This window comes from Heterocephalus glaber, unplaced genomic scaffold (assembly GCF_053883595.1).
Source record: "Heterocephalus glaber isolate CG9 unplaced genomic scaffold, H.glaber_assembly_v1.0 deba00001472, whole genome shotgun sequence".
In the NCBI taxonomy this organism is placed as follows: Eukaryota; Metazoa; Chordata; class Mammalia; order Rodentia; family Bathyergidae; genus Heterocephalus; species Heterocephalus glaber.
The window spans coordinates 2,603,500-2,631,403 of NW_028258315.1; the positions used below are offsets into that span (position 1 = coordinate 2,603,500).

Below are 27,904 nucleotides of genomic sequence, written 5' to 3' on the forward strand. Positions count from 1 at the left end.
CCTGCGAGGGCCGGGCTGGGCAGGCCCCGATGGCGCTGCCCAGTGGCCACCTCCGCAGCTCAGCCTCGCACCGGCGCGGTCCGTCCGCTCTGCGCCCAGCCCCAGCAGACTCAGGGAGCCTCTCCTCAGCCACCCAGCATGGCTTTTTAGCCTTGAATGAACCCTACTCCCACAGGCTTCAAATTTCACAATACATCCGAGTACCCATTTCCTCCCCAGAGTGTTACCTAGAGTAAAACAAGCCATTCTGCCAGCCCTGAGTCGTGCACAGATTCCCGGGAAGGTGGGAGTCAAAATTAGTAATTAGCACAGTGCAGGAGGAGCGCCAACGTAAGTGGGAAAACAAACCGAGTAATTTATTTCTCTTTCCTTTCCCTAAGTACACTCGTAGATGCTTCTACAATGCTCCTCTTTTACTAGAGGAGTCACACAAAGATACTCATTCTTTCTCCCCAGAGGAACCTGAGCAGGGTGGCGTTCTGAAGCAACCCAGCCGACCGCCCGCCTCAGCCCTAGAACAGCTCCCTGCTTGGAGCAGCATGGTTATTGTTCAGTCACATAACCCGGGCTGCAGCTGAAGCGAGCGCTGCAAAGGATCCCGCTCATGGCTGTGAACTTAGAGTTAGCAAAACCCTAAAACCCAGTTTGGCTTCAAATGATCTCAGTAGGCTTGGGAAAGGGAGCTTTGTATTGTAATTATGTTTCCTGTATTTTTCTACAAGTAGCTCATAATATAAAAACAACCAGGGAACTACAATTAAGGAAAGAGAAAAATGGTTTTCCAAAGCTTAGAAACAGACATTGCTCCCAAACGCTGTAAAAGTATTTCATTGAAACCAGAGATGGCCCAGTTAGACTTCCCGGTTTAGTTCTAAGCTGAGCTCTTAGCCTGCAGCCTAGCAGCTTCTTTAACCCTCTGCCAAGGCTTTGTCTCCCTGCAGTGTGATGAGACCCAGAGACCTTGGGAAGGGAGAGGATGAGGAACCCATCAGAACGGCACCGAGGCTCATGTGCCAGCCGCCACTGAGCTGGCATCGGGACCGGTCCACATGCTGGAGCCCCATCAAGTCTGTGTCTCCTTTTGGTTTCGTTTTGCAGCGCTGGGGACTAAACCCAGGACACCCCATATGCGAGGCAAGTGCTCCACCACCCAAACGTCCCCAGCCCCAATCATCTCCTGAGGAAGGGCTGTGGCTGTCCCAGCTTGTTTGTACCTAACCGTTCTTGAAGACATGCCTTGCTCTGCTGCACTGTCGCTTAGGAAAAGCCCACCACTCATCTGCAAGGTTGGGCACAGGCACACTTGCAGTGTGGCAGGAGGCCTGAGTGGGATCCTCCACTACACACAGCTTCCTCTGGCCTGCAGAACAGTCAGGTTGTGCAAGAAGGGCAGGATTTGGGGAAGCGAGGCCCTGGGAGCAGGGTGAGTGAGGCCGTGACACGGCCTGCTTTTATATTCAGCTCTTTGTCCGTGTCCCTCTTCTCTGTGGGCAGCTTGGCTCCTGCTTTATTTGTAGGCTTACAGCCATAATAAGACAACAGGGTAGAAGCCGAGTGAAAGTGATGATTTTATGTACGGTTTCCAGAAAGGACTCTGTGCACTGGGTGGTCTGGAGTCTTTCTGGAAAAAAAGACACAAGAACCTCTGAGAAAAATTTAAAGCATTTCTATGTGAATATGACATTTCCTGAACTCTGGCTTCTGGTGTCTTCACTGTTTTCATTGCTATTCCTTAGGTGAACTATACAGTTTCAATATGTAATTTATTATTGTCAAATTCAATTAGGTTTAACTGAGCATTTTACAGCAGCAAAACAGCATGGGCCTTTCCCGTTTGTTTCCTCCCTCTCCCTCGAACTCTGCACTGCTGTCTGTTCGCCTGGCCTTTAGGAGTTGTCCTCTGGCTACAGCATCTGGGCCCAATCCTGAGGGGCTCAGCACCCTGCTCTGTGCCACAAACATCGCCCGGCAGAAGGGCATGTTTGGCTGTAGTGATTTTTCAGGCTTTCCTGGCTCATGTCCTTGTTATAGTGAACAGATAAAGCGCCAGACCAAATCCTGGAAAAATCATTAAGCCAGTTCCTGAGCCCACAGCAGTTAACGGAAAATCCAGAAAAGGAGCCCACACCATGCTATTATGTCTCCCCTAACTATAGGTCCCTGTCCTGCAATCTCTTAGATCCCTTTTCATCTCCCCCACATAACAACACACCTTGAAACTGCACTGTTGACTCCGCTTTCCTTCCCCAGACCTTATTTCGGTGGTTCTTTAACACCTTAAATCCCTTCAGCGGCCCCTTCCCTAAATTCATGGTAGCAAATGCTGTGCAGTAAGTACCCTGTATCATGCAGGATAACCTTCCAAGTTCATAATCTAATTTCTTTTCTTCCCCTTTCACTGAGTTTGCTTTGGGACAGTTTTAAAATTTAGTTTGAACTGTGTTGGATGCCATATTTCCGAAACAGGTTTGCTGGTAAGGTTTGCAAAGAACATGTGTTGAGGAGAGGAGACATTTTAAGAGTGTGAAATCTTTCGGCAGGATGTTGTTAAATTTCTAGTGCACATATTGAAAGAAGTCAGCGCAGCAGTGCTATAAACAAGGACAAGGTGCACAGACAGGGAATGTTACTAAGGAAAATCAAGACTGGTGGAAACCTGGTTGAACATCTTCAGGAATTTGAACCGTGGAGCTGAGGGTGGCACAAGATATATTCAGTTTTTCCTCCTATTTCTCTTAGAAAAGCAAAACTAAGGAAAAGTTCAAGTTCCAAGGGAACAGAAGAGGCCCTTGTCTAACTTTATGCTAATGGAGAGCAGGGAAGCTCTGCTCTCGGGGTGACACGTTTTCTGGGAAAGACGGGACTGCTGAAGACACACAAGGCAGCACAGCCTCGGGAAGAAGCCCAGTGGAATCGAGCTGGGCAGCATGGATCAAGACTGGGACCAGCAGGACCCCGAGGCCGAGAGCCCCAGGAGGAGGTGGCACAGTCTCTCCTGGCCCGGCAGCTCCAGCTCACGGTGCAGGCTCTGGTTTAATCCTTCCCAGGGAGGAGCGAGCCTCGGAGCAGGGAGCAGTAACAAGCTTCCCCTCTCTTCCCCATCACTGCTGTGTATCAGCACAAATTGAAGTTGAAGCCAGGCCTCTCCTTTAATGACAAGGGGCGATAAGAGACAAGACGAGAACAGCAGGCTGTCTGTCTGCTCAGGAAGCGGGCTCAGGGGGAATGTCCATCAGCAGGGCTGCCGGGGCCTCGGCCAGCCTCTGGGAAGTCAAGTCAGTCAGCAAGTGGAGATGAGCCGAGTGAGCAGGCCCTGCATGAGGGCCCTGGACTCCAGCTGCCCACCCCAGGGTCCTCTTGCTGTCCTCTGTCCCCTCCACGCTGGTGGCCTCAATGTTAGCCCCATTAGTCACGAGTCAGACAGGCTGGCCTGTGCTCCCGTGTGGTGCCTGAGGGGTCTTCAGGACCTGGGCTCCTGCCACAACCCCGTTTTTCTGGGAGTGTGTGTGTGCTGCTTAATAGGTCACATTTGTCATTTGGGTCCAGCAGCTATGAAGAGTCCTAAGCACAGGCTTGGCAGCAGCACATCCATCTATGCAGACACCCAGGCACCCAGGAAGCAGCAGCAAGGTGTGGAGCTTTCTTAGAAAGCATCCACCTGTCCTCTTCCTGTGTCTGGCTGTCCATACAGCAGAGGTGGGGTTAAAAACTCAAATCAATTTGACAAAGGAAGAGCTTAATTTTTGCATTCCTAGTGGAGCCCATATATAGATGAATTTTTTTATTTTTATTTAAACAAATGGTTAACTAGGAAGGGAGATGTAATTAGGCAAGAAGGGCTCTACAGGCTATCAGTATCCAGGGGTTTTACATGCATAGGTTCAACCAGCTGCAGATCAAACTGTTGGGGAAGCTGGGTCCTGTGGCGAACACGTACTGATTGTTTTCTTGTCATCACCCTTAAGCAATGCAGTGAAACCACTACAGAGCATCCACATTGTGTCAGTTGTTATGAGTCACCTGGACAGGGCTGCACGCGTACAGGAGGATGTAAGCCCCCCACGCAAATACAGACATTGTATATCAGGGCTTAAGCATCTGCAGACTTGGCTGTGTGGGGTCCTGGAACCAGTCCCCTGAGGACACCAAGAGGGGACTTGAAGGGGAATCCAGGCTTTAAATTCATGAAGTTCCTTTTAAATAGAGTTTTATAAAATATTCCAGGAAAGCCCTTTCAGGACAGCGTGGTTGAGTTACAGGCAGAAGTGCTCCCTGTCCTTCTTAGTCACATGTTCCTGCCGGGTGCCCACCTGCCTGCCCGTAGCCTTGGCTGGGGCAGAGGAGGGGCCCCATCCCTGAGCATGGCGGGACCAGGTGCCACTGAGCTGGCCAGCATTTGCCAGCAGCTGTGCCTAGTAGCTGGGAAGCTCCCTACTTGAGGGTTGGTGTCTAGCCGGCTGCTTTAAATAAAATGAGCCCACAGAACTTGGGGACCCAGAGTGCCTCACTGGTACTGATCGGCCACCACAGCTCTTTGCTTCTGCTTGAAGTCTATGATTGCAATGGAAGAATTAACTTTTTCCCACAGCTCTGCCTCTTGATTCTGGTGCTTAAAGTGGTGTGGGCCCAGGGAAAGCAGTAATTGCAGCCCCTGTTCTGATTCCTCCTCTGACCCTCATTCGGGCCAGCTGATGGCCGGCAGAATGGGGTGGGGAGGGGTGGGACAGCTGACGCACAGCTGTAATGCAGGGGCCATTTAATGAAAGGGAGATAAGATTGTGGGTGACCTCATCACTCCAGGCTTCGAGTCAGCACCATGTTTAAGCTCGGAAATGACTGGTTCGTGTTAATAACTGGACCCTGGTTATAAAGATTTATCCTTGCTGGAAGGAGGTGGCATAAGCCCCGAGGAAAGGAGATAAAGCACCTTTAAGTGGACTGATTAGGGATTGTTGTGACATAATTAGCAAGTGGCGCTCTGAACACAACACTACAGCAGCTTTTCTTTTGCCACTTAGTACTTTCCGCCCTCAAAGCACTTTAGAGGCTTCAGCTAATTAAACCTGAGGACAATCACATTTGGATGCAACTCAGGAGATCTTGTATCTACTCCAGGTGCCTCTTTCCTAGAGATGAAAGTTCTGTGCAAAGCATCTTGGAGCTCAAAGCCAAACTGTCCTCTGGCTAATCTTTGGCCAACGCCTTCTCATCCGGGATCTGGGAAGCCAGCTTGGGCCACAGGGCACCCGAGTTGCACAAGGCAAAGGTGATTCTCCTCAAGCTTCTTTCCTTTTGTTAGGAAATCTACCCCAGCGCTTAGAAAATCCTCCCACTGTTTCAAACATTAGCGGCAAAGAGCAGGGTAAAGAATACAAGTTCCCCCACAATATAGATGGGCTGGGCTTTTTTCTCCCATTGAGGCTTCCTTCAATTTATGTAGTACATTAAAGTCCTCTAGTTCCAAAACCTTCACTTCAACAATCCATCCCTCTCCTTACCGAAGCCAAACATGAATGACATAACAGGACCACTCACAACGTACAGCTATGGGTGCCAGCATTTACTCCCACAGTAGCTTCTTAGGAAATTTAGGATTAACCAGACAACTGACCACATCTACATTATTGCTTTTTGGCTTTTTGAGGAAAAATTAAGACAACTATCCTGACATTTGTTAGTTTCTTGAGAGGTACAGAGAAAAGATGAGCATAAGGATGAATCCTTGGGCTTTCCCGGGTTTTGTTTACCTATTCAGTTGGCTTCTTACTACCACGACTAGCAGAGAGCTTTAACTGGCTCTCAGGAGCTACACCACATGGTTACCTGCTATTCCTTTATGCCTTCATGAGAGGAGCCGAGTCCTACTCCTGAATTCATCTGTAAAGATGTTTAAGCCAAATGACTTGATCAGTGTCACAAAGCCATCTAGTGGTAGGCTTTTGGACTAGAAAGCTGGATTTCTGGTTCTTGGTCTGGCAGCCACAGTGCTCAAAGGACGAGACCCTTTGTAGAAGCCAGTGCAAGCACCATACCGTACACTACTCCATGCTGAGTGGAAGGAGAGCTCTGCACAACACGATGTCCACATGCAGGGACACCAGCACACCCACCGTGCAGGTGGACAGCATCACGGTGAGACCTGATACTCATGTGGTTTCAGAGCAGGCAAGCTCCCTGGGGACAGAAACGAGGTCGGTAGCTATGGGGAGAGCACCGAGCAGGGAGACGCAGAGTGGGCCCTGGGTGGCAGAGAGGAGCTCGAGTTATAGGACCTCTCCAGCGTACTGTCAGCGTGTGTGTTCACTGCATCACACTGTGCGTGGAAGTGTGTTCGGACAGCACCCCAACACGGAGACATGAAAGGAGAGACCTGAAACCCTAAAATGGGGGAACCTACCTACCCGGCAGGGTAGCTGCGAAAATCCAAGACTGTAGGTGAGAGGCGCTTCCCACCATTTCCCTCCCTCCCCCTTCCTTGCTTTTTGGTGCTGGAGACAGAACCCAGGGCCCCACCACACTCAGCCAGTGCTCTACCGCTGAGCTACAGCCCAGCCTCAGTTCCACGTCAGATCATCGTCTCCTAAGTAGCTGTAGCTGGAGTACGCGGCTGTGCGCATCCTGCTTTTCTCCAATTACTGCATGTATTTCCCAACTCTTGCCTGTCACCAGACACTGAGCGCTTCAGGCACTGGGGCGACTGGGGCAAGGCCAGGCATTGGCTGTTATGGTGACCACGTTCCTCTGGGCAGAGATAACAAAGGTCACAGAGGCGTGGAGGAGTCGCGGGGAGCGGAGGATAGAGGGGAGGGATTCGGAGACATCCATCAGAGGTCTGACTGACGGGCAGGAGTGGATTGCAGGAGGGCTGGGGGAGAGGGCTGCAGGACTTCCACAGGTGTGCAGCGCAGGCCATGAGTCCCGGGTCCCCGACACGGGGCGCAGGCCCTTCTCTGCAGAAGCTGTCACAAGCTTTGTTCTCTGAGCCACACGGCTTGCCCCTTGGAGCACGTGCGGACACATAGGACACATACATGGAGGCGAGGTCTGGGCTCCTGGGGCCGAGCGGCTTTTCAGAGTGGGGACTGAATTCCAGCCCTACGCACATCTCTTGGGTGGGTTGTTTTTGTCTTGAAGACTCCCAATGTGTGGCCCTCCCCACTGAAGACCCACCCCACTCTTGGCTGTGTTTGGCTGACACAGCAGCTCAGCCTGCATGCACCTGGCCGTTCCTAAAGGCGCTCGGTCTGTGCAGCAGTGGCCGGTCGGATGGCTGCGGGTGGCTCTGCAGGACTAGGGCCAGGGAACGGGCTGTGAAGGGTTATCCCTCTTCTCCCACCTCCGCATGCAGCTGGATGGAGCCTGGCTCCCCTGGCTGGCCAGGCCGCCTTCCCTTCCATGCTGGAGAGGATGGGATGCAGCCTGAAGCTCACTGGAGTTGCAGATTTGTTTACTCTATGTATGTGCATGGGTGTCATGGTTCTCTCTCTCTCTCTCTCTCTCCCTCGTACTGGAGATTGAACTCAGGACCTTATGGTTGTGAGGCAGGCAGCGGCACCAGTGAGCTAAATCCCCCCCTCCCCCTTGTCCACAGATCTGCAGTGAAAGAACCTGCTTGTAAAAAGTCAGCCATAGTGGAAGCAAGGAGTCTGGCTTTGTTCCAGGACCCAAGGTTTCCTTGGAGCCTGATGCTGTCATGGTGGTTTTCAAAGCGGGCAGTGGACATTCACCGTGTTAGATAAGAGCTGCAGAGCAGGAGGGAGCGGATGAGTGAGCGGAGAAGGAGATGTGGCCATGGGAAGAGCTCAGGACCCATGTGGAAGGGAGAGCATGGGGACTTGCAGGTCAACTGGACAGGGCGAGGGACACAGGGCTCAGGATAAAGAACCCCAGGCTCCGGCTTCACCCAGAGCCCTCCCTCCTCAAAGGCATGCATGGATGTCCAACGCTTGGAGCGCTGAGCGTGACATTCTACCCCAGCCTCATAGGCATGATGCATTATCTCTTCTTCAAGGAAGCCTCTCCTTTCCAAGATTGTACAACAGGGACTCTTTCGAAAGACTTTTGTAAAATCCCCCGTGACTTCTCCTGTCCTTCTGCAGGACACACTTGCTCCTTTGAACCTCAATTCGGTGCCAAAGCCTCCCTGAGGAGGTCTCTGGACTCAGGGTCTCCGTCCTCCCTCTACGGCCGGGGAAGGCGCACCTTCGCCCGTGGCCCAAGCCTTAGGACAGGGCCCCAGGGGTTAAGTCAGCCCGATCCACTGTGCCCTACGCAGCACGTCCCACTTTTATCCTCCGGGGGCGGCGGGAGGAAGTCCGAGAGGTGGCCTTTCACATGACATCATAAAAGCCTGATTTATCGCCAGCCACCAGACATCTAGAAAATCATAACATCCTTTCAGGAAGATGCAGTGGAAAATAATCAGGGTGCTTTGATGAAAGCTTTGGTGGGGACTCCGAGTATGACATTCCACACAGCAATGCCTGGCAGGTGCTTTGTTTGCCTCGGCACCAGCCTCGCTGACAAGGCCAAGTGTCCAAGCCATGCGGCCTGGGATGGAGCGGGCCTTCTTGTCCACAGATAACACGATCTGGACACACTCTGCCAGCTAGCCTGAAACAGCACGCTGCGCACAGAATGCACGGCTGAGCAGTGACGTGTTATGGGATTGTAAGAGCAGGTCTTATTCCATGACCCGCTGCTGCCCCAGGGAGGCCAGGCCCCTGCAGCTTCTGGCCACCAGCCTTCTGCTCTTCTCTGCTCGAAGCTAGGTCCTTCTTTATTTTAATGGACTGACTGGGTGGATCACCGCTTGTACTGGGGATGGAACCCAGAGCCTCGAATGCGCTAAGCGAGTGCTCTGCCCCAGCCCTAGGCCTGTCTTTAGGACCCTACTCTTCAGCCTGTCTCTTTCTCACAAAGCACCTTTCCGGGCTAGAGTTTGCAGGGCACTATGCCACCTTGGCACATCCCTGACAGACAAAGGGGCTGAGAGATGCGGACCAGAGGTGCACGGGGTCAGAGGAAATGAAAGGGTGAGTTCCTCATGGCACAGAAATCTGTCCTGGAAATGTCTGTCTCCCCACTACTGCTCCTGCTCAGGAAGTCGATAAAACCGCCAACCAGGAACCTCTTCTTTGATACAAATAAGCACAGGAAGGAGGGATGGATAAGGATAGCCTGGAGCCTACAACAATCCTAGAATTCTGGCCACATGAATTCTACAAAGCCTATGGATGGAGAAAGTGGGTCTCTCCCCCCACCCCTTTCTCCTGCGGATTGAACGCAGGGCAGGCAAGCAGTCTACCATCAAGCTACATACTGAGCCCTTTTAAGAATTTTATTTTGAGGCAGGGCCTGGCTAAGTTGCCTAGACTCTGCAGGAACTTGGAATTCTCCTGCCTCAGCCTACTGAGTAGCTGGCATTACAGTTATGAGTCACTGAACTAGGGTCCCTGACTCCCCTCTTTTGTAGGGTCCTAGGGATCGGGGATTGAACCCAGGGCCTTGTGCATTCTAGCAGAGCATTTTGCCACTGCGTTACATCCCCAGCCCTAGCATTCTTGAATTTCAGGGAAGAAAGACACAGTAAAAGTTTGATCAGGGCAGGAAACAGACTACTGTGGGTTTGAGGCTGGCAGAAGCAAACACTTGGGCTCTCAATTGCTTTCACTGTACTGTATCCCAGCAAGTCTGCGTCCCGGACCTGTGCACAGGACCACGGGTCCAAGTGAGCAGGTCCTCCCTGGTCACCTGGAAAGTTCCCAGAAGGCTAGTGCTGGCTGGGGAGAGGGATGGGGCCCCTGTGGGCGGGGAGCTCAGAAGGGAGGGGCTGCCTAGGGCCACACAGCAGCCCCTCCACAGCCCTGCATCCCTGCAAGGCTGAGCTCTAAACTCCTCAGCAGCCCACAGGCCCAGGCCTGATTTCCCAGGGTTCCCCTGGAGTGGCCCTGTGCCTGCTCCTTGGCTGGGGACCCAGCTGTTATCCTGGCCTGTCACCGTTCCACAGTGGGTGTGGCAGCCAAGGGCACCCGGTGTGCGTCAAGCTGGGAGCCAGGGAAGCCGTGTGAGCAGCACATAGGCCAGGGACAGGCCCTGCCCTGCACCTGATCTTTATCACAGCGGGGCACTTGCTTCCTGTGCTCCACACAGCCAGCACTGGGTGCCCTGCTGCTGGGATCGGGGAGCTGAATGAGGTCCAGGGAACACAGTGCTGGACCCACCGGGAACTATCCCTCCACAGCTTGGGCTCTCTGAGGGTACATACCACACTGCAGCCACACAGCGGGTGCCTGTGCTACCTGTGGCCCCAGGCAAGACACCATCCTAATGGGGGAAACAAGCCCCCCACCACGAAGAGCACTATCCCAGTGGCCTGACCCATGGTGACCGGTAAGCAATAGGAAGCCTTTGCTAAGGGGCTTGTGCGTGAGGGTCCTTCTCCAGGGTCACAACTGGGTGAGGGGTGGGCCCGGGACCCTTTAAAGCCAGTGATAACACCTACTGATTGGACCCCTCTTGTGCTATGTAGCAGACACGCTGCACCCCATGCTGCTTAACCTGCCAATGGCCCCACATGCAGATAAGGAAATGATGCTCCCACAAATTCAGTAACTTTGCGCTGGCCCTCTTAGGTGGAGCCTGGACTCAAATTCCGAAGTCTAGGCCACTTCTCCCAGGGACTTCACTCTTGAGAGCAACCATGAGCAAAGCTGTTCCGCCCCAAGTAGAAGCTCTGGTTGAGGGTGGAGTGTGTACCCAGGGAAGAACTTGTTAAAGATAGAGGCCGAAGAAACAGCACACGCTTTCATTCCGTAGGGTGCCAGAAACAGGAAAGCAGCAGGTTACACCGCTTGCCTCAGTGAGGTCCCAGCAGATATCGGGGCGGGGCGCCAGGAGAGAGCAGGATGAAATAAGCACAGGGCTCCTTCAGGTCACAGCAGTGTCCTAGGAGAAGCCTGATGTAACCTGGGTTTTCAGAGCAAAAATAACTTGTCTCCAGCTGCAGGTGAAGAGTTTTATAAAGGGAAGCTTGGCAGGAGAGAAAGCGTCTTTGATTTGATTTATCTGATGAATGTAACTTTCTCAGAAATAACTATCAATTCCTCCAGAACTATCAGGATCAGTGATGATCCTAGACCTTGTGAGTAGCTAGACACAGAGCATCGGGCCCTACACATGCGCATGCAAGGATTCCACTCATGCATCCCTGACAACCCAAGGCCATGCACTGTTAGGAGACTTTCTCTGGCAGACCTGGCTTTGGGGCAGATTCTTCAAGAAACAGTTGCTTTGGAAGACCACAAGGAATACTAAGAACTGCTTGGTGTGGTAACTCTGGAGCTCAGGAGACTTCCAAAGGAGGAAGCTGACTCCTTTAGAACACCCTTTTCTCTGAAAAGACTTCAGCTCACAGAACTAAAATGAATGGTTGGGCTCTTATTTATGCAGCCACCATGACTATGACAAAGAGAAACACAGTTCCACTTTGGGATGTGCAACTTTTCAGAGTCTGCAGAGGGAAGGAGACCACACTGTTAGAGACTGTGCACTTGGATATGAGAAGAGCAGGTCTGGAGACCCCAAGATAGCTACAGACTTTGTCCAAATCTACTTAGGCCTGGAATTTAGCTGGTCAGAGTTCAGAAAGCAAGACAAACCTTACATTATCACTGTGGTATTAACAGTAGTGATCTGTGTGGTAAAAGTTGTCATAAAAGGACGCTTAAATCTATTTGGTCATTGAATCCAGAAATGTTTATTCCTTCATGCACTTGACCTAAACACCTAGCCCCAGGGGCTCAAGGTCAGAACCAGAGACTACGAAGTGGACGTCAGCACCTGTGCCATGCATAGGGTAGATGATAGAGAGAAGGGTGACAGGGACCCGGGGTCAGATTCAGCATGAGCGTAGGATATAGAGATGTGCAGAGGGACGTGGGGTAGGGGGAGAAGGAGTGTGGCAGGAGCCATAACTGCCCAGTGTTTAGCAGGCCAAGGCACCTGAAGAAATAAATAATGGATGACTTGTCCAACATTTTTGTCTCCAGAAGAGCTGCCCTCACAGTGGGACAGAGGAGAGGACTCAGGAAATGCTTCTCAGAGCAGACATTCCCTGAGTTGGGCTATGAGGAAACAGCAGGAGGCAGGAAGGCAAAGAGCCAGGGTGAAGCCATCCATATACGGAAAGGGGAATTCAAGGGCCCAAACGGTTCCAAGAACCTTCTGGGAATTGGACTGGGTCTGGAGTGTGGCTTGGGGGACAGTGGGACCCCAGGTGTTGAGTAGTTAGCACCTGCTTGGCATGAACTTTGGCATCAGATCTAAGTGGAAGCCCAATTCTGCCACTTATTTTCTGATTGAGCTGAGCTCATTGGGCCTCAGTCCCATCATTTACAAACCCATTCCTTTGTACCTATGAATAAGCAGGAGGGAACTCATGAGTGGTTGGTGTCCAGCCGGTACTCAATCAGTACCAGCCACTGCCACTGTCAATGCACACAAAGTGACTATGCCAGGGCCTAGGGGCTCAAGTTAGTTCTTCCACTCTAGTTCTGGAGCATTGGTGCCAATGGCCCTCTAAGTAACCCTTCATTCCCAGTGACCCGAAGTCCCTCTCCTCAGGCAGAAACCTTCTGAATGCCTCAAACATCCTTCCAACTCATTCATTCAAATTGTACCCCTGGGTTCAGAGTCAGAGGGACTTTGGCTGAAATTCCAGACACACGCATTACTGAAGTTCCTCATTTGTGCCACCATCTGAAGCATGGTGTGGAAGTGATATACTGGTCACCTAGTGTACTATCACTTTTCTGGCACTGGGACAAAATACCCAATACCCACAATTTAAAGGAGGAGAGGTCTATTTTGGCTCGTGGTTTCAGAGGATTCAGTCCGAGGTCAGCTGGCTCCTGGCAGAAACAGCATGATAGAAGGCCGGGCAGAGGACAGCTGCTCAGTGATGGCAGTCAGAAGCACAGAGGAACGGAGGTTTGCAGGCCTCAATCCCCACTCATGATGACCAGGCCCAACCCCAAACATGAGTCATTGGAGGATATTTCAGATTTAAATTATAACACCCTGAGAGGCTTCATACTCACTCATCTCCTCTGCTATGTCCATCCTCAGTGTTCTTCACATCTCCCACTCATTCCCACCCCTTCTGTTGCCCACTCCGCACAAGAGGCCCCTGTCAGTCAGGGCAGACAGTGCCTTGCCTTCCAGGTGACTGTTAACAGCTGCTGTGTTTCTTATGAACTGCAGGGTGGGCTGTCTCAGGATGTGGAATCATATGACCTTAAGTGTACTGCGATGTCCCCAACACACTGTGGGTGATGCTCCACTATGGCAGCACACAAGCAAGCAAAGGAAAAACCGGACTGTTCTAATGAAAACAAAATTGGAATGCACAGGCCTGTGGCTCCCACAGAACACGTGGGCCCATGCATATCCATGGGTCCTGCACCCTAGCCGTGGACACCACCAACTCTTGAGCTGGCTCTGTGCTTTGTTTCTCTCTGCATGGGGCTGCAGAAGTGCCAACCCCCTGACAGACCTGTTCTTGGATGAGGCCAAAGTTTGGAATAGAAGATTCTGATTGGATTACCTGAAATTCCCTGAGAACATTGGAGAAACTTCATTGTTGTACATAGTTCTGAAAAGGATAGAGTCACACAAATGACTATCAAACAACCAACTGGAGCAAAGAAGAGGTCAACACCTCAGAGAAAAGGTGAGCATGAAGGAGTCGGTTGCTGGAGGCTGAAATAACAGATGGGCCAGCAGTGACAAACCCCAAGAGAAGCACATGTGGATGTCTATTGAAAAAACAAACAAACAAACCAACCCAGCGTAGGCTTTCACCCTGAGGGTGACTTCTGCACAGTGGGACAGAGTTGGAGAAGAAATCCAGTGCAGCATCTGCCATAATGCCAGAGTGTTTTTTGCCAGAGTGCTATTTAGGAAGGGGCTGGTTGTGTGGGACTGGGCTATGGAACACCTACACTACAGTCTCACTCTGGGACTGAAGTGTTACCTAAGCCCAGGACTTGGTGACAGACAGCCATGGGAGACAGACTGGTGAGAGGGTGAGGGTTGGACACAGATCCCCAGAGATCCCTTGAGAAGTTCAAGCTCAGGCCAGGAAAGGACATGGGGCCTACATTCTGTGGTGGGAGGAGATTCAGGGGTTCTGGCTGTCAGAGGTGGCTGTATCTGAAGATTATGGCATTGAGTCCAGCAGTCTGCTTGAGCTCCTGTCCTACTTCCTACATCCAGAGGAGAACAGTGGTCTGATTGCTTCCCCGTGTACAAACACAAGTACAGACATGTCTAGACAGTTGCCACAGACTAGAGTTTACAGATGGGTACCACACAAACCTGCAGACTATAAAAAGGGGCAGAGAGGAATGTGACTTGCTGGATTCCAAAGACTGCAGCTTCCAGAAGAAAACGATTCATTTGGAAAGTATAAGAATTTGTTTTTCTTCATTTGACCCATTTTTTTCTATATTGGTTATTATTATTATTATTTTTTGGTAGTGTTTGCAGTTTTAGCTCCCATTTTCATTCCCCATTTTTATTATTACTTTTTTATTTGATTGGGTTCTCCTTTTTTCTTCTTTTCTTTTCTTCCCCGCTCTCAATTTGTTCCTTTGTTATTTTTTATCTAGTTTACTCTCTATTTTTTATTATTTCTCTCTCCTTGTTAGTTTTTTGTTACTTGTATCTAATACTACTAATTTCCTTTTACTGTCATATGATCCTTAATTTAATTTTATCACCTTCTTCCCATCTCCCATTGCCTAATTTTTCAAATTCTGCTTTTATCATACTCCCACTCCCTGAAACTTCTGTCCTTACCAGTATAACCATTAAGATTTAGGAGGCTGAAGATGGTTAATCTTACTATGGTTGAATACTGTTCTATTTTTAATGAAGGTAAAGTTGTTCTATTGAGTAGATATTTACTGTAGATCAATATCTGATTTATCTTAGAGAATATACTATAACTATAAATCTCTTTTCTATGGTTAAGGGTGGTGGTACATTATTGGTTCTTAGGGTGTGCCAATAGCCATGACCAGAAAAGAACCACCCCAAGATACATCATGGGCATGGTACCAGAAATCCAACACAAGAACAGAATCTTAAAAGCTGTTATAAAAGAGCACTGCAACATTTATAAAGGAAAACTCATCAGAATTACAACAGACTTCTCAACACAAACCTTAAAGTCAAGAACATGAAGTGAAGTGTTTCAAGCCCTGAAAGAAAACAATTTCCAATGCAGACTGATATATACTGCAAAATTAGCTTTCAAAATTGACAGAAATAAGATATTTCCATGATAAAGAACACCTACAGAAATTCATGACCTCTAAAGCAGTACTTCAAAAAATTCTCAAGAATATCCTAGAAAAAGACAATGAAATAACAATGCCAAAAGGCCCAATAGAACGCATGCACTAGGCAGGGAGAGCAATTAAGTAGATGGGGCAGAAGCAATCAGCAGCAGAAAAATAATACAACTGCAGGAATAAGTCAATACCTATTAGTTAAAACCATCAATGTGAATGGACTCAATTCACCAATAAAAATACACAGATTAGCAGAATGAATCAAGAAACAAAATTCAACAATATACTGTATAGAAGAAACACATTTAATCCAAAAAGAAATTCTTAGATGGATGGAAAACAATATTCCATGTAATGAAAACCTGAAAAAAAGCAGGAATAGCTAACTTACTTTCAGACAAACTGGACTTAAAACCAATAGAAGAGGTGAAGAAGGTCACTATATATTGGTTAAGGCAAACCATTAAACAGGAAAAGATAATAACCATAAACATACATGCACCAAACAATGGTACATCAAAGTTCATAAAACAAACAGTACTGGAAAAATATCAGATAAATATCAGTTCAATAACGGTGGGGGGCTTCACTCTATCCCACTATCACAATTAGATAAAATAAACAAAAAACCAATAAAGAAATATCACAGTTGAAACAAACCTTTCAACAAATGGACTTAATAGGTATATACAGAGCATTCTGCCCAACAACAACAGAATACACATTCCTCTTGACAGCACGTAGAACTTTCTCCAAAACAGACTGTATTGGTTGATTGACTGTGTCAACTTGAGTAAGAGAAACAACTAAAATGGCTCAGCAATTCCACATTCTAGGGTGTGGAAAACCCAACCTAGAGCAGCTTGTCACCTAGATGGTATAAAAGGGGAAGGAAGAAGGACCAATCTGTTTCTGTTTCTCTGGAGGAGCTCCAGTCTTCACCTTCACCCTGGACGTCATCTCCTGGCTTCCAGTGCAGACTCTGGAGCTTCCAGTGCAGATTCTTCAGCCTTTCGGTGCGGACCCATAGGCCTACTGATATGGACTTGCCTAGGACACTGTAGTGAGCTCCAGACTGTCAACTGGATCTTTCAGATCGCCAGTGTGCTGTCAGACCCTCTGCACCCTTCCACATCTGACTCTATGGTTGGCCATTGTAAGCCAAACTTGTAAATTATATCTTGTATTATATGTTTTTTTAGTAAACCCTGACTCATACAGATTTTGGTACCAGAAGTGGGGTCGTTGCTGTGACTGTACCTGACCATGTGGTTCAGGAGTGTTTGAAACTGGCTTATGGAAAGGGGAAGAGTTAGGAAAGGTTTGGAGATGCTGGCTGAAAAAGAAGACCTGGAAAGCCTTAGGGTGTGCTTGGTGGAAGATTCTAGTCAGAGCTCAAAAGACCAGAAAGCTGATAGAAATGATGCTGGTAAAGACCAGGCTCAGGAGGTTTCTGCTGGAAAGAAGGACTGCATTGGCTGTTGGGACTCCAGATGATGTCTGTTATGGCTTGGCAGAAAGTTTGTTTGCATTTTGCTTGTTTCCAGAGACTTTTCCTGAGACTGAAGGTATGGGTAGTGGACTAATTAGTCTTGCAGAAGAAATTTCAAGGCAGTGTAATGTTGAGGTGGCATGGCTACTGTTGGGGGCTTTTAGCCAGATGTATGTTGAGAATCAAGAGCAAAGAGCCCAGCAGAATTATTTAAAACATTTTGAGTTTGGCAAAAAAGGAAACTCCAGTAAAGTTGCAACTTGCAAAGATGAAACAAAGGAGAAATTGGTTGCTGAAAAGACTAGCAAGAAAAAGTCAAGTATTTCAGAAAAGGATAATAAAAAGATGGCCTGAGGATATCACAAGAAGCAGCAGGACACCACACTTTGCAGCCTCAAAATCGCAAAAGTGAAAGACTCTGCTTTGAGAAAAGAGCCCTAGAACATCATGTTCTAGAATGGCAGCAGCCTAGAGAATTTGTTCCTCAGGACTGGGTTCAGAGTGCTCTGCGATCCAAGCACTCAATCCCTACAGTCAAGAGAGAAGGAAGCCTGACTACTGCTTCACCTAGTAGCAGACATTGGCAACACGCATGTAGTGCTGGTTTTAGTGTAGAATGTAAGAGTTATAGGGTGAGGAAAGCTTCCACTCAGATTTCAGAAGAAGGCCTGGGAGGCCAGGCAGTGTCCTCCTGAGAAGGCAGTGTGTGAAGCTGTGAGTGGGAAGCTGAAGGTGCAGGGGAGACCCCAGAAGTTTAGAGAAGCCAGGAGTGTGGATTGTCTAAGGAAAACTGCTAGGAGGGAGCAGAGTCTGCCCGAGAGAGAAGCCATGGGAGCTACAACCACTGGAAGCGCTGTAGGGGTGGAGCCACCCAAGCCCTTTGGAGTTTACATCTTGCCATAGATTGCCTTGGAGGCTGGACAGAAAACTCAGGGCTTAATGTTTGCCGTGCTGGAGTTTGGAATTGCTTTGGTCTCACTCCTTTGTATACCCTTATTTGCACCTTTTGGAATGGTAACGTCTGTCTTGTGCCATTGAATCTTGGAAGTGTTTCACTTTCTTTTCATTTGTACAGAGGTTCTCAGCTAAGAGTTTGTCTTACATCTCAGAGGAGACTTTGGACTTGGACTTTTCAGCAGTGCTGAAACTGTTGCAATTTTGGCAACTCTTGGAGACGGACTAAGTGCCTTTTACATAAAGGGATGTGCATGATTCTTTGGGGGGCCACAGGCAGGATGTTATGGCTTGTGTCCAGATGTCCCCCGAAAAGCCTCATGCAGTCATATGTGGGGCTTTTTCAGAGGTGGCTGAATCTGGAATATGTGACTGATTCATGGTGCAATGCTAGGGTTAAGGGTGGGTGATTACTAAATCAGTCCACTGATTGTTTTGGCATGGCCCTAATCCCGGTAGCCCTGATACAATATAAAGGACAGGAAGAGGCTCGTCTTGTTCCTTGCTTGCTTGCTTTGCTACCTTCTGTCTACCATGAGCTGTTTCTCCTCTGTGAAGCCTGTCTGTCATGCCACCCTGCCTTGGAGCCAATTGATTATGAATTGAGACCTCTACAAACTGTGAGCTAAATAAACCTTTCCCTCTTTAATTTTGGGTATCAAGTATTTTGTCTGAGCAATGAGAAAAGTAACTAAGACAAAGACCACATATCAGCAAATAAAGCATGATTAAGTAAATGCAAAAGAATTGAAATTTTACCATGCATATTATCCGATCATGGTGCAATGAAACTACAAATCAATGGCAAAAGAAACCATAGAAATTATATGAATATATAGAAATTAAGTGACACACTGTTAATTAATCAATGGGTCACAGAAGAAATTAAGGAAAAAATAAGACAGTTCTTAGAATTACATGATATTCCCAGGACAACACATCAGAGCCTATTGGGCACAACAATGGCAGTCCTAGGAGGGAAGCTTACAGCTGTGAATGCTCTCACCAGAAAAGCCAAGTAAGCCCAAATAAATAATCTAATGATGCACCTCAAAGTCCTAGAGAAATAAGAAAAATCCTAATCCAGAGCTAGCATGAGGAAGGAATTTTTTTTTAAATGGCAGAGAACCAATGGCTTTATTTCACATTAAACCCACCATGACAGACAGAAGTTGGCCACCACCTAGAGGAGGATGCAATACAGAATAATGTCAACACAGAATCAATTCCTATGTTGTTAGTGGAAAACAGAGTGAGATTTTTAAGACTAGGGAGTGACTATTTTATGGGATCACCTGCTGCAAGACAAGCATTATTTTAATATAAATATTCAGAGACATATCAATAAAGTTGGCAGGTATATACATACACTGATGCAAATGTGATTTACTGGACAAGTAGGCAAACACCTAAGCAGTTTATCCCAACCCCCTCCAGCAGAGCACAACCAAATTTCAAAATTTCAATTTTAAAATTAAAAAGATAAGGTTAAATACACAAGATCAATTTATGTAGTATATATTCACCCTGAGAACGTGCTGAAGATGTTTTGTGTAGTTCTGTTGCACAGAGGGTTATTTACCTGAGGGCACATAAGAAGCTTTCGAACTGTTAATAGGTCTCTATTTTGTAACAAAATAGCAATTTTAAAATCTTAAAAAAAAAAATACATTACCTTCAACATGGGAGATCTCACTATTAAATATCCAGGAACTAGACAGACTGGTTTGCATATCCTTTTTGGAATTACAAACAGCAAATAAAGTACATTGGAAGCATTCAAAATGTAATAAGCACATATTTATAGAAAGGTTCTGATATAAATTATATAACAGTCATGTTCCTGTAATATCTTAGGCTAATTTACAATGTCAGAAATAAGTTAATGTAACATGGTTTAAAACTCTTGTTCCTATTCACTTCAGGTTACAGAGTGAAATAAATAAAATGTCTTTGTAGGGATGAGGAGCACTGGCCATGGCAAAAAGGTACAGTACTGACCAAAGGAAACTAAGTCAAGGCTACTGTGCTGTTATGCTACAAACAAACATCTTCATACATTTGAGTATTAAATTAATATGTAAGATCTGAGGAAGGAAATTATAAAGATCAGCTCAGAAATCAATAAAACAGACAAAACATACATACACACACAAACACACACACACACAAAGAATTGATTAATTGATTAATTGAAGAGCTGATTCTTTTAAAGAATAAATAAAATAGACAGACCCTTAGACAATGTTACCAAAAAAGGAAAGAAAAGACACAGATAAATGCAGTTATAAATGAAAAAGGTGAAACTACATCAAACGCTGCTGAAATCCAGAATATTATTACCAACTACTTGAGAAACCTGTAAGCCAATAAACTTGAAAGCTCAGAAGAAATGGAGAGTTTCCTAGATATATATGAATTACCAAAACTGAATCAAGAAGACTTAAAAATCAGGAATAACCCAATAACAGGCCATGAAATTGAAACAGTAATGAAACACCTCCCAACTAAGAATAGCTCAGGACCTGACGGACTCATTGCTAAGTCCTACAAGAGCCTCAGGGAAGATCCCACACCAATGCTACTCAGACCCTTTAGTGTAACTGAAAGGAAAAGGTGGTCCCAAAGTCATTCCTAGAATCTGGCATTATCCTGATTCCAAAACCAGACAAAGACCCAACCCAAAAAGGAAACCATAGGCCAATCTCTCTCATGAACAGAGATGCAAAAATCCTCAGCAAGATACTGGTAAACAAAATGGAATAAATCATTTTATATCATGACCAAGTAGGCTTCACCTCGAGATACAAAGATGGCTCAACATACACAATCAATTAATGCAGAATCACGTAAACAGAAGATGGAACAAAAATCATATGATGATCTCAATAGATGCAGAAAAAGCCTTTGACAAAATCCAACACGCCTTCATGATAAAAAGTCCTGAAGAGGGCCGGGGATTTAGCTCAGTGGTTCTGGCGCCTGCCTCTCAAGCGCAAAGTCCCGAGTTCGATCCCTGGTACCAAAAAAAAAAAAAAGTCCTGAAGAAAATAGGTATGGAAGGACCTGAGTTTGACAAAAGCTATTTATGACGCTAACATCATATCAAGTGGGGACACTAGGAAAGCACTTCCTCTAAAATCAGGAACAAGGCAAGGATGCCCATTCTCACCACTTTCATTCAATGTTATACTCAAAACACTAGCCAGAGCAAGCAGGCAAGAGAAAGAAATAAAATGGATACATATAGGAAAGGAAGAACTCAAATCATCATTACTTGTAGATGACATGATACTCCATGTAGAAGACCCAAAGAATTTCACCAATAAACTCTTTGAATTAATAACCAACTTCAGCAATGTACTAGGATACAAAATCAGCACACAACAGTCAATAGCAATCCTATACACTAATAATGAACTCACTGAAAAAGAAATTAGGAAAACAATATCATTCACAGTAGAAAAATTAAATATTTAGGAGTTGACCTAACCAAGGAACTAAAGGACTTGTACAGTGAAAATTACCTCACTTTGAAAAAGAATATTGAAGGGGACATCAGAATATGGCAAGATATCCCATGTTTCTGGATAGGTAGAACCATTATAATCAAAATGGCTATCGTTCCAAACTGATATATAGATTTAATGCAATCCCAATAAAAAAACCAACAGCATTCCCCATAGACCTAAGAAAACAATCCAAAAATTCACATGGAACCAGAAAGGGCCCAGAATAACAAAAGCAACTCTTTGTAATAGCATCACAATCCCAGATTTAAAGTTATATTATAAGGCTACAGTGAAAAAAAAAACCAAAACAGCATGGTACTGGCACAAAATGAGAAATGTGGATCAGTGGAAAAGAACAGGGGAAGCAGAAACAACCGCAGACACATTCAACTATTTGATCTTTGATAAAGGGGCCAAAAACATACACTGGAGGAAAGACTGTCTCCTTAATAAATGGTGCTGGGAAAAGTGGATATCCAAATCCAGAATATTAGGCCTACACCCATATATCTCACCATGTGCTAAACAAAAATCAAAATGAATCAAATCTAAATATTAAAACAGAAACACTCAAACTGCTGGAAGATAAAATAGAAAAACTCTTGAAGACATAGGTGTTGAACAGAACCCCAGTGGCACAAGAAATAATACAGGACAGAGAATCAACAAATGGGATCATGTCAAATTAAAAGCTTCTGCACATAAAGTAAACAACAGAGTGAAGAGACAACCTATAGAACGGGAATATTTTTTGCCAGCTATTCCTCAGTCAGAGGACTATTATCTAAAATATATAAAGAACTCAAAAAATTTAGACTCCTTCAAAATAAAAGACTCAATAAAAAATGGGCAACTGAAATGAATTGATACTTCTCAGAAGAAGAACAGATGGCCAATATATACACGAAAAAAATGTTCAACTTCTCTGGCCATTAGAGAAACGCAAATTAAAACAACACTGAGATACCATCTTACTCAAGAAAGAATGGCTATCATGAAGGAATCAAATAATAACAAAAAGCAAGGCTCTGGGGAAAAAGGAACCCTTCTACATTGTTGGTAGGAATGTAGACTAGTACAACCGCTCTGGAGATGAGTATGGAGATGCTTCAGAAAACTAAAAATAGAAATTCTATTTGATGCAACTATTCTTCTAGGTATCTTCCTGAAAGAACTGAAAATATCATATGATTGTGATACATGCATACCCATGTTTATAGCAGCACAATTCATAACAGCTAAATCTTGGAAACAGCGTATATGCTCATCATCAAATGAATGGGTAAAGAAAATGTGGTATTTATATACAATGGAGAACTACTGTGTGTGCCACAAGGGAGCATAAACTTGAGGCATTTGTAGGTAAATGGATGCACTTTGAGACCATAATGTTAAGTGAATCAGACATCCAAATTTAAGTATCACATGCTTTCTTTTATATAAGAAACCCAAAGTGTAAATAAAGAGCAAAGTAAAAGACAGATTACAGGAAACAGGGAGAGCTCTTTTATTGGTACCGGGGACCAAAAGATGGTGGGAGTCGGGAAGGAAGGAAGCGAGAAAAGGGTTTTTAAGAAGAGAATTGAAGAAAATAATAGAACTAGAGGTTTTGCAAATGGAAAGGGGAACAAGAGTTGGTGGGAGAAGTGAGGGTCAGGAGGGGAGAGACAGAGAAAGAACGAAGGTGTATTACGTACATATGTGAACTCCCCAGGATATCATCATGGACTGCAAACATGTACTAATAAAAATAAAGAAACACGACTGAGTAATGGGAACTAGGAATGCTGCCGAGGTGGTGTTCGGGCGGAGCCTTGCCTGGCCACCGGGAGATCTGCGGACAAGCGCCCCAGGTGGAAGCAGCGCTTGGGCTGGGCCCCAAGGGCCTGGCTGGTCAGAAACCCTGAGTTTCGGTGGCCCGTGAGGCTGAGTGAGGGACACTGCTGCAGGTGGTGACTCCGGGGTGTAAGAATGATTTACGGCTTTGACAAGAAATATCTGTGGATTGATCTTAGACCCTGTGCCTGCAGCGGTCCTGGGCTTCCCCTTGCTGAATGCTGGTGATGGAGTGTCCAGGGACGCCCCCGTCTGTCCCGAGTGCTGCAGGGCTCCCCCTGGCCTCACCCATTTCTGAGTGCCCAAGGAACATAGAACCATCGCTGTCATGTTAGCAGAGAAAACTGGAGGGGAGCATGGAATGGCTAGGGACGGCACGCAGGAAGTGCCCTGGGGGCAGCGCCCCGTCTCAGGGTGCATGGTCGCATGGTCGGAGGAGAAGAGATTATCCTCCTCACAGGTGGGAAACGTCCCTCACAAGGCCAGGGTGCAGCACAGCAAGTGCCTGCCTGAGCCAGCATGGCAGAACCTGAAGGGCCACTTTGATCCTTATCGGGTGACTCCGCCCTCGGCACTGGGCAAGAACAGAGCCAGGAGGGAGATGTGGGAAAGGCCCCTTAACCATCCCAGGTGGGAGCAGCTCCAGCATGGCCGTCAGCTGCTGACTGCTACAGCTCATCTCTCCGGGATGGCTTTTGGCCATCTCCTTCCTCTCTGCTTTCCTTCTGGAGGATTCAGCTAAAGTGAAGGCTTTTACCCGACTGGCTGCCCTTTCGGGTTAGTATCTTGAACACGTCTTCGACTCTTCCTTGCATCTCTGGCTCACCTTCGGGAAAGGGGAAGTGGAAATACTCCCACGAAGCTCACTCCCTTTCCCCTCAAACAATGGAGGCAAAGAGAAGCCTCCTCAGAACCCAAGGCCTTTATCTCACTGCCTCCTTAGGGACTTCCCTTGTCCCACTTTGTGGGTTCCTCACTTGGAAAATGTGCCCTGCATAGCGATTTCCTTTTTATCCTGTGGGCTCTGTGCCTGGAAATCACGTTCTCCAAATACGGGTGGCCAGGAGCAAGCTCCATTCCTGCTGAAACCTGGCCAGGGTCATCTGTAAACCTGCCCCTAAGTCCTCAGCTCTGTAACTGTCATTCCAGTTTGCCAGAAGAGTTTGGTTTTCTTGAAGAGAACTTGAATTCCTCCTTCAAAATCCTCCCTTCCCTTATGGCGGAGATCTGCCTGGTCTTTGTCCTGTGGGCTGGAGGCGGGGTTCACCTTGAACCCTGAACTGCAAATGGAGAGTGTCACAGGGCCTGCCAGCGTGCAGCAAGGGGGCCAGCATCCCTTCTGGCAGGTGTCCTGGGACCAGCTATGTGCACAGGCCAGCACAGAGCCTCAGCTCCAGAGGCCCTGGAGGCCCTTGAGGTCTATGAGCACTGGGGACCTGTGCTCCTTGCGTGAAGCTTTAAACCTGTCTCCAGGAGGCGAGGCGAGGCTGTGGTCCTTGCCCAAAGCTTTCTCCAGGTTAGGTGGGACAGGCCTGGGGTCTGTGATTTGGGGAATGGCTCATTGTATCTTGTTCTCCAGTACTCGGGATTGAACCTGGGGCCTTCCCACTGGGCTATATCCATGACTGTTTTTTATTTTATTTTTAAATTTTGAGACAGGGTCTCACAAAGTTTCCAAGCTGCCCAGGCTGGGCTTGACATTGCTGTCTTCCTGCCTCAGCCTCCCAGAGAGCTGGGATCACGGGTGTGCCCTGCCATGCCCTGCTTACCACATTCTCACCGCATCCTCTTTCCAGGGTCTCTGCAGGTCACTCTTCACTCATGCCCTGTGGTGGCTCTGGGTGGCAGAGGTTCACAGGAAGGGCTGCTGAGTCCAAGTTTACTTCTTGGAATACCCAGATAACTGCCATACCCACCTTGTCCAAGGGAAGCTTTTTCTTCCCTGCCATGGCTTCCTTATTTACGGCTGCTGGTAGAGCTGCTCCAGGTACACAAGAGACCATAGGGGTTACTCTTGTCTCCCTACTTGGGGCTGCCCCATGAGCTATGCCAACCTTATAACTTGTGTGGGCAAAACAGAGCAAGCTTCAGTTCAGCCAATCCCTCACTCCTTGCTGTGACAGAAAGGAATGGTTTTGAACAGGTTAAGATTTTGCAATTAAATTTTCTTGCACACAAGGAAAAGCATGGCTCTTCCCATATCACTAAAAATGCAAAGCAGTTTTGCAAAGCACACTGTCAGGCCTGCTGCTTTCATAGTACTTTAATCCATGGGCCATTTAGCTAATCTCCACTCCCAAGGTAAGAAATGTTGTAACCATTAATAATTTTCAGTGAAATTGTTTCTGTAAAATAGCTGCCTTTTGTTGGCCTGAGTGTGAAAATACTGTGGTGATCATCCGCTGGCCACATCTGTTTCATTTTTCTGTTGGCTGTTGCTGAGACCTTGCCAATAAAGGATCTAAAACATGCTTTCCTCAGAGCTCATATTTGAACTTATTGCCCTAAATTTTTAGATATAATGGTGGTAAAGACAATACTACACAGAATCATAAATAGAAGATTGTAAACTTATTTTTAAGGTGATTAAAAATATACAAGTGTAATTATAATTCTTATTTTTAAAACAGTGGCATTTCTACAAGATATGATTCACATGCAAAGTTGGGGATATGCTGGAAAACTGCTGGCCCTATGGCTGGGTTTGTGGGGAGGTGTGTGTCACAGGAACCTTTCTAGCCATTAGGGCCCTGGTTTTTTCTTTTTGGTTTTTTTTTTTGGTACTGGGGATCGAACTCAGGACCTTGCACTTTTGAGGCAGGCGGTGGAACCACTGAGCTAAATCCCCTGCCCAGGGCCCTGGTTTTGAACAGTTTACAGGAACGGAACTTGGGTTCTAGGAAGAAATGATCCTACTACTCTTGGGGTGTAAAGCTGTCCTGCTACGACTCATTTCAAGTACATGTCATTAACCTTTTTTTTTTGATATCTGAGATTGAACTCAGGACCTTGTGCTTGTGAGGCAGGCGGTGAAACCACTCAGCTAAATCCCGACCCTGTGTCACTAACTCTTAACAGATGGGAAAACGCAAATCGCACAGGTCAATGACTTGGCCTATGGTTTAGATTCAGAAGGGCAGGTATCTGATAATTTCTTCATGTCTAAATTCACACATTATATTTATGCCCAGAGCATTAAAAATGTGTCTAACACTGTGCATTTGGTAATACACTTTAATTCGTCTAATCATATGATGTCCAACTCAGATGCTTAAGGAGCTGAGCTCTCCTCTTTGTGAACCTCATGACACAAAAGCACATTACACCAGGCACCACTGCAATAGATCCCAGTGTTCTTGCCCTAATTACTTCGTCTTCTTTACATGCAGGACAAAGGGTATTTTCCCTTTTGCTATATTCCAACTCATTCTCAAACACAAAGCCTATGCCACCCAGCTTCTTTCCATCTCATCTTTATTTCTGAAGAAAAGTTTATTGCACCCTCCTCCCATAAGGACATTTTGACTGTTCAGAGATAGCCCTCAGGTATTGTGTTCCCAGGGCCCCTGTTAGAACAGTTCTAACATGTCTTGTTCCTTTTTGTGGGTGGCAATGCCTGGTGACATACTTCCAAATCCTCCTGGCAGTGTCCCAAGGAGCCAGGTGGAATATTCAGTATGCCTCCCGCACAGTGACTGTCCCCTCAGAACCTCGCTTTCTAAGTGACCTCTTGGTGACCGCCTTGCACAAGTGACAACTTCTGGGGGCCCCTTCATTCGGCTGGAAAGTGGCAAAGCTGGAGGGAGCCGCAAGACCTCTCTGAGAAGCACAGCTCTGCCACAAGGCCCCTGCCCCTCCTCACCACCTCAGTGGACTGCTGTCTACATGGTGGCAAAAGGTCTCAACTGTCCCAGCAGCCGTGACCCTGGCCCAGGCCGAAAGCATTCACTGGTCCCACCAGCTCTCTTCTGACCCAACTCGGTGCCAAGAAGAGAACCAGCCAGTGATTATGTGATTTCTTGCTCTAAAGCCATAGAAGCCTCCTTTATGTCCTTCCATGGTGTCCCTAGGTGGCCTGTTGCAGTGGTTCCCATTTAAGGACAATGAATGAAACACCCAGAGTCCATCAGTAACTGAGCAGGACTCACAACACTGCAAGGTTGCTCTCACTAATTATTATTATTATTAATATTATTGTTACTATTATTATTTTTTCAGTACTGGAAATTGAACCCAAGGCCTGTGCACTTAGCTACATTGCCAGCCATTTTAAATTTTATTTTTTATTTTGAGACAAGGCCTTGCTAAGTCACTAAGTTGCCCAGGCTGAGCTTGAACTTGCAGTCCTCCTGCTTCAGCCTCCCAGAGTGCTGGGATTATAGGCATGTACTACCAAGATTCACCCATCAATTCTCATTTCATTAATTAGCAAGCACAGGGAGAAAAAACCCCTCTTACTGTCCATTAATTAACTGCTTTAAACCGTGACAGTCTCAGATGGAAAACAAATGAACAGATGAGTGAATCGGAGAAATACCAGTGACCCTGCCATGGCCCACAGAGGAGACCCGGCCTTTCACGGGACAGAAACTGGGCTTGGCATTTAGCAGGTACACCAAGCCCTGGGACAGCCCCGCTAGGTCTCAAGGCACCAAGAGCACAGCGCAAAGATATAACCAGATCCAGGTGCAGGTTTGGCAGCACGGACACACACGAGGGTCCTCCCCGTCTGTGGCCCACACCTGTCACAT

At 47.0% G+C, this 27,904-nt stretch overlaps 1 protein-coding gene across 2 annotated transcripts in view; it reads right to left on the reverse strand.

The window, feature by feature from the left end:
* Window positions 1-27,904, reverse strand: part of Gmds (GDP-mannose 4,6-dehydratase) — a 546,952-nt gene that overhangs the window by 1,829 nt on the left and 517,219 nt on the right. Inside the window, exon 10 of one of the 2 annotated variants that reach the window (XR_015439275.1) lies at window positions 1-27,904. This exon is cut by the window's right edge and continues 38,886 nt beyond it. The exons of the other annotated variant lie outside the window; for it this stretch is intronic. The gene's annotated coding sequence lies outside the window, so the exon portion shown is untranslated. 2 annotated transcript variants of the gene reach the window in all.